At 40.8% G+C, this 12,500-nt stretch overlaps 1 long non-coding RNA gene across 1 annotated transcript in view; it reads right to left on the bottom strand.

Annotated features, from left to right (window-relative positions):
• LOC135092985 (uncharacterized) overlaps positions 1 to 12,500 on the bottom strand; it is a 128,090-nt gene that overhangs the window by 33,282 nt on the left and 82,308 nt on the right. The gene's annotated exons all lie outside the window — the stretch shown is intronic.

Genomic DNA, 12,500 nt, shown 5'->3' with positions numbered 1-12,500 from the left:
TAGAAAAAAAAAAGATAATCCGTAAAAAAATAACAAATAAAGAAACAAACAAACTAAAGTCAAAAGGCGAAAAAAACTAAAAGAAATCGTAAAAAATAAATAAACAAATAAATAAAATAGAATAAATAACAAAATAAATAAAAACAAGTGACTTATTTCCATGTATCTTGTATATCTCCCACCACCACCATCTTGTCACCACCCAGCACACCTCCACCCAGCACCACCACACCATCACCACCACATCACTACCACAACACCACCAAACACCACAACCTCCACAACACCACAACACCCCCACATCACCACCAACGATCAACCCCACACACTACATCACCACCGAACACCCTCACACCACCACCACCACCACCACCACCACTCCCCGACGCCACCAGCTGATACAAACGTTTCTCTCATAAACGTTTCCCACAATCCGTTTCTCATTACTTTGGACAGGAAAGAGAAACACGAGTAAATTTGTTCCTGAGCCTTGCAGAACACCAGCCATATGCAAAACAGGCCATTCCTTGCAGGACTTCGAATATACGAGTATAAACAAAAATAGAACAGTGTTTAAAATTCCCTCCCTTCAGATCCTCCTTTCGTTACGTATACAAAAGGATTCGAATCTTTATAATAGTTCTTATGGTATTGAATTCTCTATGACGTAACAGTAAAATAAGAATAGGTATTTATAGTGCTTTATTTCTTTTTCGTACCCCCTCCTCTCGTTTCAAATACAAAGAGGATCAGGTTGTTTATCCGCTTGAGTCTTATGTACCATTGGATCCTCTCTAATATACTCGTGCAATAAGAATACCTCTGGGTTTACCATTATTTTTCAGCTTTTCTCCTTATTGTTCCGTTTTGCGTTGCTTGTGGGTGGTGGTAGTGGTGGTGGTGGTGGTAGTAGTTGTGTTAGTAGTAGTAATTTAGTAGTATGTGTTGCTATTTTGTCTGAGTAGTAGTAGTAGTGGTAGTAGTAGTAGTAGTAGTTGGTGTTGTTGTTGTAGTAGTAGTAGTGGTAGAAGAATTAACAAGTCAGCCAGTCAGCCATCCATCCATCTATCCATCCACCCATCCATCCACACAACCACCCACCCAGTCAATCAACAATTACAATCCACCTCAACCTCTCCTCTACCCTCACTCATCTGTATCCCTGAAAGTGGACAAGAAAACTCAAGACGGGTGGAAATACATAGCTATACTGCCCCCTCTTCTGCTTGGGCGAAGTGGAATAGACGCATGGAGACAGATGGAGAAAAATAACAAGATACACGAGCAACAACAGAACAGACAGGGGGAGTGAGAGGGGAGGGGAGGGGGAGTGGGAGAGGGGGAGTGTTTTCAGTGGTAAAACTTGGCGCTTAAACAGATGGACAGACTGACAGATAGACAGGGAGACGCAGAGATACGTGGAGAAAGTTAGAGAGAGAGAGAGAGAGAGAGAGAGAGAGAGAGAGAGAGAGAGAGAGAGAGAGAGAGAGAGAGAGAGAGAGAGAGAGAGAGAGAGAGAGAGTTTGTATGTGTATGAATCAATCTCTCTCTCTCTCTCTCTCTCTCTCTCTCTCTGACGCACTACTGGTGGTGATAGTAACAGTAGTAGTAGTAGTAGTAGTAGTAGTAGTAGTAGTAGCATTTTATCAGCAAAATCATACACATCACTTTACAAAAACCAACATACAAAAAAGTCCTAGTCTAAATGAAATTAACACACACACACACACACACACACACTCAACACACACACACACACACACACACACACACACTCAACACAAAACAAAACAATCATAAATAAAAAAAAATAGACGAAATAATTAGCGAAACACTAACTTGAAGACACGTAATGGCGGTTCAAGGGACGCCACTAATCAGGTGACACTTGCTAATCCTCACTTCATCCTCACCTGTCTGCTTATTAATTAACCAATAAGGTGCAGGGAGCTTCAACAAACTTCATTAACCCTTTTCCATCTACTTTTCCAGCCTTTCCCATCTATCCTATCATCATTTATCACTTTTCTATCGATCATTCTCCATTTTTCGCTTCCTCCAACTGGTTAATTTTTTGTCTTGCTTCCTTCCTTCCTTCATTCACAATCTCTCACTATCCAATCACTACTTGTCACTCATTCTCTCTCTCCTATCTTCTATTATCTTCCTTTCATCCTTCTTTTTTATCTTTTTTTCTCTCTCCTCTCATCAACACTTTATCAACTTCTATCTTCTCTTAACACGTTTTCCTTTCCCTCCACTCTCTTCTCCTTCCTCCTCCTCCTCCTCCTCATCCTTTTCCTGCATCTCCCTCCTCTTCTTCTTCTTTCATCATTCTATTCTTTGTTATTTTTCTTTCATCGTCCTTTCCTTCATCTTCCTTTTCTTGTCATTTATTCAATATCTTTCTCGTCACTTTCCTTTCCGTATTATTTATTTGTCTCTCCTTCTCTCGCTATCATTATCTCCTCTCCTTCATTTCTCTCCTTTCATTCTTCTCTCCCATCAATTATTCATTATTTTTCCCACCACTTTCTTTTCTTTCACCATCATATTTCTCTCTTTTCCTCCTCTTCCTCTTTCTCCTCCTCTTCCTGTCATCACCACTCCAATACCTTTTTTGTTCCCTCTTCGTCTCTCGCCACCATTCTTTCCTATCACCTATTTCCCCTTCCTCCTCCTCCTCCTCCTCCTCCCGTCAGCACTCCAATACCCTTCCCCATCAGTCACTCCCATCAGTTTCCCATTACTTCTCTGGCGGGATTCCCCATCATTCGTCTCCCTATCTCCTTCCCATCACCTCCCATCACCTTCCCATCTCTCCCCATCACTATTCTGTTGGTCTTCCTTTTGACAGGTGTAAAAACTTGTTCGTTTGCTCTCTCTCTCTCTCTCTCTCTCTCTCTCTCTCTCTCTCTCTCTCTCTCTCTCTCTCTCTCTCTCTCTCTCTCTTTCAGCACATTGTAGGCAGAAAGTTATTTTTTCCCCCTTCACTCTCTTCCCCTCTTCCTCTTCTCCCCTCGTTCTCTCTCTCTCTCTCTCTCTCTCTCTCTCTCTCTCTCTCTCTCTCTCTCTCTCTCTCTCTCTCTCTCTCTCTCTCTCTCTCTCTCTCCTCCAGCTGTGTAGTTTACTTCTTTTCTTCTATCTCCTTTTCTTTTCCTTCCTCTCCTTCCTTCTTCTTTATATCTTGAAATCTCCTCTTGCTCTTCTTCCCAATCAAATTCTCTCTCTCTCTCTCTCTCTCTCTCTCTCTCTCTCTCTCTCTCTCTCTCTCTCTCTCTCTCTCTCTCTCTCTCCTACTTCCTTATTCTCTTTATCGCCCTATTCTTCTGTACCTTCTCTCCTCATTCCCTCTCTTTATCTTAAGACTCTCCTCTCCTCTCTTCTTCTTCTTCTTCTTTTATTTTCTTCATCCATTTTTTACTTCTTGTTCTCGTCTTTCCCTTTCTTTTTTGTGCCTTTTCTCTTTTTTCTCACTTTTCTTTTCTTCCGCTTTCTTCTTCGTACCTCATCTCTTCTCTTTCCTTCTGTTTGCTTCCTTTCCTTTTATTTCTCTTTTCCTCTCTCTCGTCCCCTCTGCTCTCCTCTCCCTCCCTTCCCTCCCCTCCCTTCCTCTCTCATCCCCTTCTCTCCTCTTCCCTTGCCTCCTCCTCCTCTCCTCCCCTCTCCTTTCTTCTCTCTTCTCCTGTCCTCTCTTCTCTCTCTCTCCCTCCTCCTCTCCACTTCGTTTGCTCATCTCCTCTCCTCTTTCCTCCTCTTCTCTCCTCTCCTTTCTCTAGCTCTTCCTCTCAGTTTGATTTCCTCTTCTCTCCTCTCCTCTCCTCTGATATTTTCCCCTTTTCCTCCCCACTTGGTTTCATTTTCTCCTCTCCTCCCCTCTCTTTTTTTCTCTCTCCCTCTCCACTTGGTTTCCTGTTTTTCTTTCCTCCTCTCTCCTCTTCTCTGATCTCTTCCGCTATTCCAGTCTGCTCTCCTCTCCCCCAGTCCCCTTTCCTCCCACCTCCCCTGCCTTGGTTTTCCTATTCCCCCCAAACGACACAAGTTCTGGCAGGGAATCTCCCACAGCCCAATTATCTGACCAAGGATGAGTTAGCAGGCCCTAGAAACGAGTTATCCAATGATGTACTCTCTCTCTCTCTCTCTCTCTCTCTCTCTCTCTCTCTCTCTCTCTCTCTCTCTCTCTCTCTCTCTCTGTGTGTGTGTGTGTGTGTGTGTTTTGTTTCTTTCGTTGTTGTTGTTGTTGTTGTTGTTGCTGTTGTTGTTTGTATTTTCATCTCTTCGTCTTTATTTTCTTGGCTATTTTCTTCCGTCTTCTTCTTCTTCTTCTTCTTCTTCTTCTTCTTCTTCTTCTTCTTCTTCCTCTTTTTCTTCGTTGCATTTTCATCTCTCTTCGTCTTCTTTATCTTTTTTATCTTCATTATTTTCTTTATCATTTTCTTCTTCTCCTCCTCCTTCTTCTCCTTCTCCTTCTTCTTCCTCCTCCTCCTCCTCCTCCTCCTCCTCAATATCTTCCTTTTTCATCCTTTCCCTCACATTCCTCCATTGTGCCTCCTATTTTTCTCCTTCCTAGCATATTGCCTTCACTTCACCCCCTTCCCCCCACTCTCTCTCTCTCTCTCTCTCTCTCTCTCTCTCTCTCTCTCTCTCTCTCTCTCTCTCTCTCTCTCTCTCTCTCTCTCTCTCTCTCTCACCCTTCCTCTCCTCTTTTTCCTCTCCCTGCCCATCTTCCCCCTCTTCCAATCTCCCTCCTCTACTTCCCCTCTCATCATCTTTCCTCCCCTCCCTGTTTCCTTTTCTCATTCATGTTTCTCTCCTTTCTTTCCTTCCCCTTTGTCCCTTCCACTTCAATCTTCTCTCTCCTGCTATTCCTCCTTTTTTTATTTTCCTTCCCTCCCACCTTGACTTACGTTGCTAATTATTTTTTCTCAGGTGGGCGAGTCAAACACGCGGCAGGTGAGGTGATGGAGGGAAACAGATACCCAGGAAAATATTATTGAGTTGCAATAAACGTAAATTAAGGGAGGAATGGAAAATCTAGACACGAAACGAGGAAGAATGAGAAACCAATGAAAAATACAAAGACGACAACAGTAACAAGTTTTTTTTTTGGGGGGAGGGGAAAATTTATTATTCGCGTGAGAAAGAGAAGGAAAATTGTAAGAGAAAGAAAAAATTGCGAGATTAATTGGTAAAAAAAAGTAGTTAATTGTCTCTCTATTAATCTCACTCTCTCACCTCCTATCGACCCGGTGTGGAAATAGGAGGTAAAAATGCTTATTTATGTGTTTGTTTCCTCTTGTTACTCTATTCCCATTAATCTCCTCCCTGATATGTTTTGCTCTGTCACCATGGCTATTTCCAAAGGTCAAAGAGATGATTGGTTAAGTTCCAAAGCGTGTTTCTCCTCTGAATAGTGTAGAAAGCTTGTTAATCTGTCACTGGAAACGTTAAAAACACCCTCGAAAATCCGTGTGATGATTAGCCAGGTTCCAAAGGGTATTTCTCCTCTGAATAGTGTAGAAAGCTTGTTAATCTGTCACTAGAAATGTAAAAACACCCACCAAGATCTTTGCAACTTTTAACTAGAGCCTTTTCAAAGTAGGTCTGGTAAGAGGGCCAAGTATTTCAGAATAAAAAAGCCTCGTTCTTATCACCATCACTACTCTCATTCTCACTATTTTTTTTTTTGTCTCCTATACTTCCCTAATCATCTCCCTATCAGCTCTGCCCTTCACCCTTTCACGAGGGAATGAGGAATGTTTTCGTCTTAATTTATCAAAGAGAGAGAGGGAGAGGGAGAGGGAGAGAGGCACAAAAACAGACAGGATATACAGATAAGCACAGACAGAATGGCAGACATACTGACAAACAGAAACAGACAGATAGAGAGAGAGAGAGAGAGAGAGAGAGAGAGAGAGAGAGAGAGAGAGAGAGAGAGAGAGAGAGAGAGAGAGAGAGAGAGAGAGAGAGAGAGAAAGAGAGAGAGAGATAATGGTGGACAGGAAAGCAGGAGGGGAGAAGAGAGACAAGGTAACAGATTATGAAAACAAATATAACCAGGAAGACAAACAGTGACAAAGAAACAGACAGACAGACAGAGAGATGGAGGACAGGGAGACAGGAGAGCAGGAAAGATGGAGAGACAGGGTAACAGAGCCATGAAAACAAAGACAGAGACAGACAGAGACAGAGAGATGCAGGACAGGAAGGCAGGAGAGAGATGGAGAGAGAGAGAGAGAGAGGCAGAGTAGGGCAGCCCATGAAAACAGCAAGCCGGTAATTTTGAACCGTAGTCAAATGTAAACAGATGGCCGAGAATTATCATTGGTTCCATGGAATCCTGCCAACCCTGTATTGTTTTATTGACAGACGTAAACAAAGCGACCGTAATGATACGCCTTACTACTATTACTACTACTACTACTACTACTACTACTACTGCTGCTGTTGCTGTTGCTCCTGCTGCTCCCGTCTCCCTCTCTGGTTGTTATTGTGTGCAGTGTAATAAAACCTGGCTCGCTGGAAATGAGCTAAAGTTATGTTGTTGTTTGTTATCGTTTGTGTATCATTGGTAATTACGGTACAGGTAACAGTTTGGAGGAGCAGGAGCAGGAGCAGCAGGAGAAGGTAAAAAGAAAGAAAAAGAAAAGGAAAAAAAGAAATTGAAAAAAAGAAAGAAAAAAGAGGAAAATAAGTTGAAAGAAGAGGAAAAAGAAAAGAAGAAAAAGAAAGAAAAAACAACAACAACAACAGCAAAAAGAATAAGAACAAGAACAAAAACGTAGCCAACAGAACAAAAATATAAAAAAAAACAATAACAAAATAAGAAAGTGTAAGGAGAGAGAGAGAGAGAGAAAAAAAGAACAACAAACACGAGAAAAAGGAAGAAGAAAAAGACGAAGAAGAACAAGAATAAGAAAAGAGAGAGAAAACACACACACACACACACACACACACACACACACACACACACACACACACACACACACCAAAAGAACACACCTTCATGAAAAAAAAAAAAAGGTAAGAAGGAGGCAATAATTAAAGACACACACACACCTACGCCACATCTGCAGAGAAATGTGAAAATATCAATTAAATCTGCTCTGCCGGTGATAAATCCAAGTATGAACTAATAAAGAGGATTAGGAAAGGATTAGTGGGCTCTGTGATATAGCAAAGAGAGAGAGAGAGAGAGAGAGAGAGAGAGAGAGAGAGAGAGAGAGAGAGAGAGAGAGAGAGAGAGAGAGAGAGAGAGAGAGAGAGAGAGAGAGAGAGAGTCAGGATGAAGGGTAAAAAGTGAGAGAATAGTAGACAGGAAAAGATAGAAAAAGGAAAAATGTACGAAAAAAGTAAAAAAATGGAGAAAAATATAAGGAAGAAAGAATAAAAGAGAAAACTGAGAAGAAATAGACAATAAAAAAGAAAGGAAGATAAAAACAGAAGGGCATGGAGGTAAAGAGAACAATAAATGGAAGAGAGAGAGAGAGAGAGAGAGAGAGAGAGAGAGAGAGAGAGAGAGAGAGAGAGAGAGAGAGAGAGAGAGAGAGAGAGAGAGAGAGAGAGAGAGAGATGCAAAGAGCGTACCCAAAAATAAGGACGAAAAAATATATGTCAACTAATTTCATACGATCTTATTACTTACTATTAGATATATATGAAAAAAAATAACATTAATAGAGATAGACAAAAAATAAATAAATAAATGCATAAATAAATAAAACAAGTAAATAGATAATGTAGATGACAGAATACAGAGCAGCGTGTAGCAACGGACTGAAAACAAAAATAACATCATGAAAAAAAAAAGGGACAACACAAAAGAACATCATAGAAAATCACAAAAAAGAGACAAAAGAACACAACAACAACAACAACAACAACAACAACAACAACAAAAATATAAAAAAAACAAAAGAACATCAAAGAACACGAAAAAGAAAACATAAAAACCAAAAAAATAAAAGAATATCAACACAAAACACCACAAAAGGAAAAAAAAACATGACAATTGACAAAAAAAGACAAAAAAAGACCACAGGAAAACAAGAAAAACAAAAGAAATATCACACAAACAACAACAACAACAACAACAACAACAACAACAATAAACAAAGTAACATCACAAAACACCACATATAAACAAACAACAACAACAACAAAACACACACAAAAAAAACAAGACATCACAACACCACAAACACACCATAAAACACCACCACCACCACCACCGTCTCCCCCCCCCAAAAAAAAGTAAAACAAAAGAGAATCAATAATAAGAGGAGTATAGGTCAACTTAATCATTTATAAAGGACATGAAGCCGCCTCTCATATGTTATAGTGAAGGATACAAAAAAAAAAAAAAGGAAAAAAAAAAATGGTAAGGAAATACGAAAGAAATGCTAAGTATTAGAAAGTGTTGGAAAAGTGTAGAAAAATGTTAAAAGAGATGTTGAAATGTTTAAAAATTATCCAAAAAAAGTGTTAAGTGTTTAATAAGTGTTTGAAAAGGGTTAGTGTTTAAAAATGTGCAAAAAAGTGTGAAAAGTGTTGAAAAGAGTTGAAAAGTGTTGAAAAGTGTTGAAAAGCCTTGGAAGACGGTGAAAAGTAGGGAGCTCAAAAGGGAATAAAGGGAAATACTACAGATGAATGAACTATTGAGAGTAAAAATAGGAATGAAAGGAAAAAAAATAATATACACAAAAATGAATAGTAAACACAGTAAAGAAGAAGAAGAAGAAGAAGAAGAAGAAGAAGAAGAAGAAGAAGAAGAAGAATCACCATCACCAACAAGAACAAGAGCAAGAACAATAACCACCATCACCACCACCACCACCACCACCACCACAACCTTTACCCCATCACACACATACACACACACACACACACGCGCGCAGCCAATACTACCAGCCACCACTCTCGCTTTGCCTCCTCTCTCTCTCTCTCTCTCTCTCTCTCTCTCTCTCTCTCTCTCTCTCTCTCTCTCTCTCTCTCTCTCTCTCTCTCTCTCTCTCCTTCCTTCCCTTTCACCTTGAGATTCCCTTAGTGAGTACTCGGCGATAATCAATAACACACACACACACACACACACACACACACACACACACACACACACACACATATATACCTTCCTCTTGCCTTGATCTCTGCAGGTAAAAGAGACAACGGTCGATATTAATTCAATGCATGGCGGAAGAGATAAGCAAGAGAAGGAATAAAGGAAGAGATAGCAGGCGGGGAGGGGGTGAGATAAGGGAGACGAGAGGGAGAGAAACTGGAGATGGAGGAAAGGAGAAGAAAGGGAGATTTAATGGGATATAGAAGGAAGAGGAAAGGGAGAGATAAGTGGAGGGAGATAAGGAAGAGAAATACGAGATAAAAAGGGAGAGAAAAGAAATATAAATTGGAGATAAAAGGGAAGAGGGAAGGATGGGATAAGTGAAGGGTGGGATAAGGAAAAGGAACAGGAGATAAAGAGGAAGAGGAAAGAGAGATAAAAAAGGAAGAAGAATGGGACGTAAGAAATGAAAGGAAAGAGGGAAAAAGGGAGAGGAAATGGAAGGAAAAGATACGTGTGATAAAGTGAGGGAAAGAAGAGGATAGGACAAGAATGGAGAGAGAGAGAGAGAGAGAGAGAGAGAGAGAGAGAGAGAGAGAGAGAGAGAGAGAGAGAGAGAGAGAGAGAGAGAGAGAGAGAGAGAGAATCACTATACTATCCCAAAGACTCCCTAACGTTCGATAAGCGGTCCTCCTCCTCTTCCTCCTCCTCCTCTTCCTCTTCCTCCTCTTTGTCCTAAACCACCACTTCCTCTGCCTCCTCCTTTCCCTTCCTCTTCCTCCTCCAACAGGTCTCGTGGTATCTGTTCTTCCTATATACCTCCTCCTCCTCCTCCTCCTCCTCCTCCTCCTCCTCCTACTCCTCCTCCTTCTCCTTCTCCTCCTCCTCTTCCTCCTCGTTCTCCTTCTCCTTCCTCCTCTAATTTTTACTCCATGCGAACATTGTTGAAATCTACTATTTTCTTTAATTATATGGAGAGAGAGAGAGAGAGAGAGAGAGAGAGAGAATGTGTGTGTGTGTGTGTGTGTGTGTGTGTGTGTGTGTGTGTGTGTGTGTGTGTGTGTGTGTGTGTGTGTGTGTATGCATGTGCGTGTGTGCGTGCGTGAGTGCGTGACCGCTGTGTTAAGGGAACTTTACGACTACTGATCTGAGGGAGAGGGAGAGAGAGAGAGAGAGAGAGAGAGAGAGAGAGAGAGAGAGAGAGAGAGAGAGAGAGAGAGAGAGAGAGAGAGAGAGAGAGAGAGAGAGAGAGAGAGAGAGAGAGAGAGAGAGAGAGATTGGGGTAGAAGAAAAATAAGAGTGGTAAGAGGTAGAGTGAGTGAGGAAGGGGAGGGGAAAGGAAGAGGAAAAAGAAGGAAGAGGAAGAGAAGGAAAAATAAGAGGAAGAGGAGGAAGATGAAGATGGGTAATAAAAGAGTAAAGGGAGACGAGAGGCAGTAAAACGGGGGAGAGAGAGAGAGAGAGAGAGAGAGAGAGAGAGAGAGAGAGAGAGAGAGAGAGAGAGAGAGAGAGAGAGAGAGAGAGAGAGGGAGACGAGGACTAGCGTGATTGAACGTGAAAAATGCAATTGCCAGTAGGAACAGTGGTGCCAACACGACACGGCACCTCACCTCTCGAGCCGCCCCCAACTCAACCCACCTGCCCAACCCCACCTAACCCCACCTAACCTAACCTAACCTAACCTAACCTAACCTAACCTAACCCCACCTAACCTAACCTAACCTAACCTAACCTAACCCCACCTAACCTAACCCCACCTAACCTAACCTAACCTAACCTAACCTAACCTAACCCCACCTAACTTAACCTAACCTAACCTAACCTAACCTAACCTAACCCCACCTAACTTAACCTAACCTAACCTAACCTAACCTAACCTAACCCCACCTAACTTAACCTAACCTAACCTAACCTAACCTAACCTAACCTAACCTAACCTAACCTAACCTAACTTAACCTAACCTAACCTAACCTAACCTAACTTAACCTAACCTAACCTAACCTAAACTAACCTAACCTAACCTGCTTTCTACTATCACATTTTACTAGTTCTACGTCAGGTCACCTCGTGAGGACCCCAAAGTCTGTTGTGGCCTGGTTATCTATGTAACTATGTAATTCTATGTAACTTAACCTAACCTAACTTAATCTAACTTATTCTAGCCTGACCTAACCTAACTTAACCTAACCTAATCTTACCTAACTTGACGTAACCTAACTTAACTTGACTTCACTAAACTTAATGAAACTTAACCTAATCTAACTTAACTTGACCTAACCTGACATAACCTAACCTAACCTGACCTAACCTAATTTCACCTAACCTAACCTTACCAAACCAGTCTTCACTAAATTTAACCAAACAACATAACCCAAACCCACCCAACACACCTGTCTGATTAAACCCTTTACCTGTGCAGCTACCGTGCCTCACCTGCCCTCCAGCGCCAGTCTAATTCACCTGTTGTAGCCAAGGTCAGATTGCGTCTAATATGAGGCCAGATGTACCTGTTACCTGTCCTGTTAGACTAAATTATACCTGGCAGGGCACTCAATGGCTGGCTCCTTCTACCTATCTGCTCTTGTCACTCACAATATTGACCTGGAAAATTGAGGTGCGATGTGATAATTACCTGTCTATGCACACCTGACGAGTTTTTTTTATTTTTTATTTGTCTTTCTTATTACACCTCCTTTGTTCACCTTGAGATTGAGTTTTAGATAGCTAGATAATGACGTACTTATTACTTGTTCATGTATAAGCAAGTTTTTTTTTAGTTACTTGTCTTTCTTATTACACCTGAGCTAGTAATTAAATTCCTCACCTTCTCTGTTCACTTTGTGATTGACTTTTAAATAGTTAAATAGAGATGTACTTATTAGTTGTTTGTATATACACGTGAGTAAGTTTTTTTAAAAATTATTTGTCTTTCTTATTACACCTGAGCTAGTAATTAAGTTCCTCATCTTCTTTGTTCACCTTGAGATTGAGTTTTGAATAGCTAAAGAGACAATCATTTCGAAAACCAGAGTTATTTGTATATTCATTTATTTATTTATATCTGTATTTATCTATTTATATATTTGTTCAATTACATCATAACGAGTAATTGACTTTCTTACTTGTTTTATTCACCGTGGCTTTAAATAACCTAAATAAAGAGAGACACCCTTTTTACCTGTATTTGAAGCACCTGAGTTAAAAGTTATTATGAATTAACCTGCTTCTGTGACGTGGTTAAGTCTGCCTGTCTGGAAATAGATTGCACACGGAAAATAAAATATGCAGCAAATTTAGGGAGGAAAAATGCGTGGGAAAAATACAAGTTAATCAGGTTTGGTGGAATTAATAAGAATGTATCGTAAAGTGTTGCAATGGATCTGACAGGTTCTAAAATTGGGCACTGTTCTTTTTTTTTTTTCTTTTAATAGAAGATGAAAT

This window comes from Scylla paramamosain, chromosome 41, assembly GCF_035594125.1.
Source record: "Scylla paramamosain isolate STU-SP2022 chromosome 41, ASM3559412v1, whole genome shotgun sequence".
Lineage (NCBI taxonomy): Eukaryota > Metazoa > Arthropoda > Malacostraca > Decapoda > Portunidae > Scylla > Scylla paramamosain.
The sequence above is the reverse complement of the archived record's forward strand: the minus strand, read 5'-3'. Positions and strand labels throughout refer to the sequence as shown.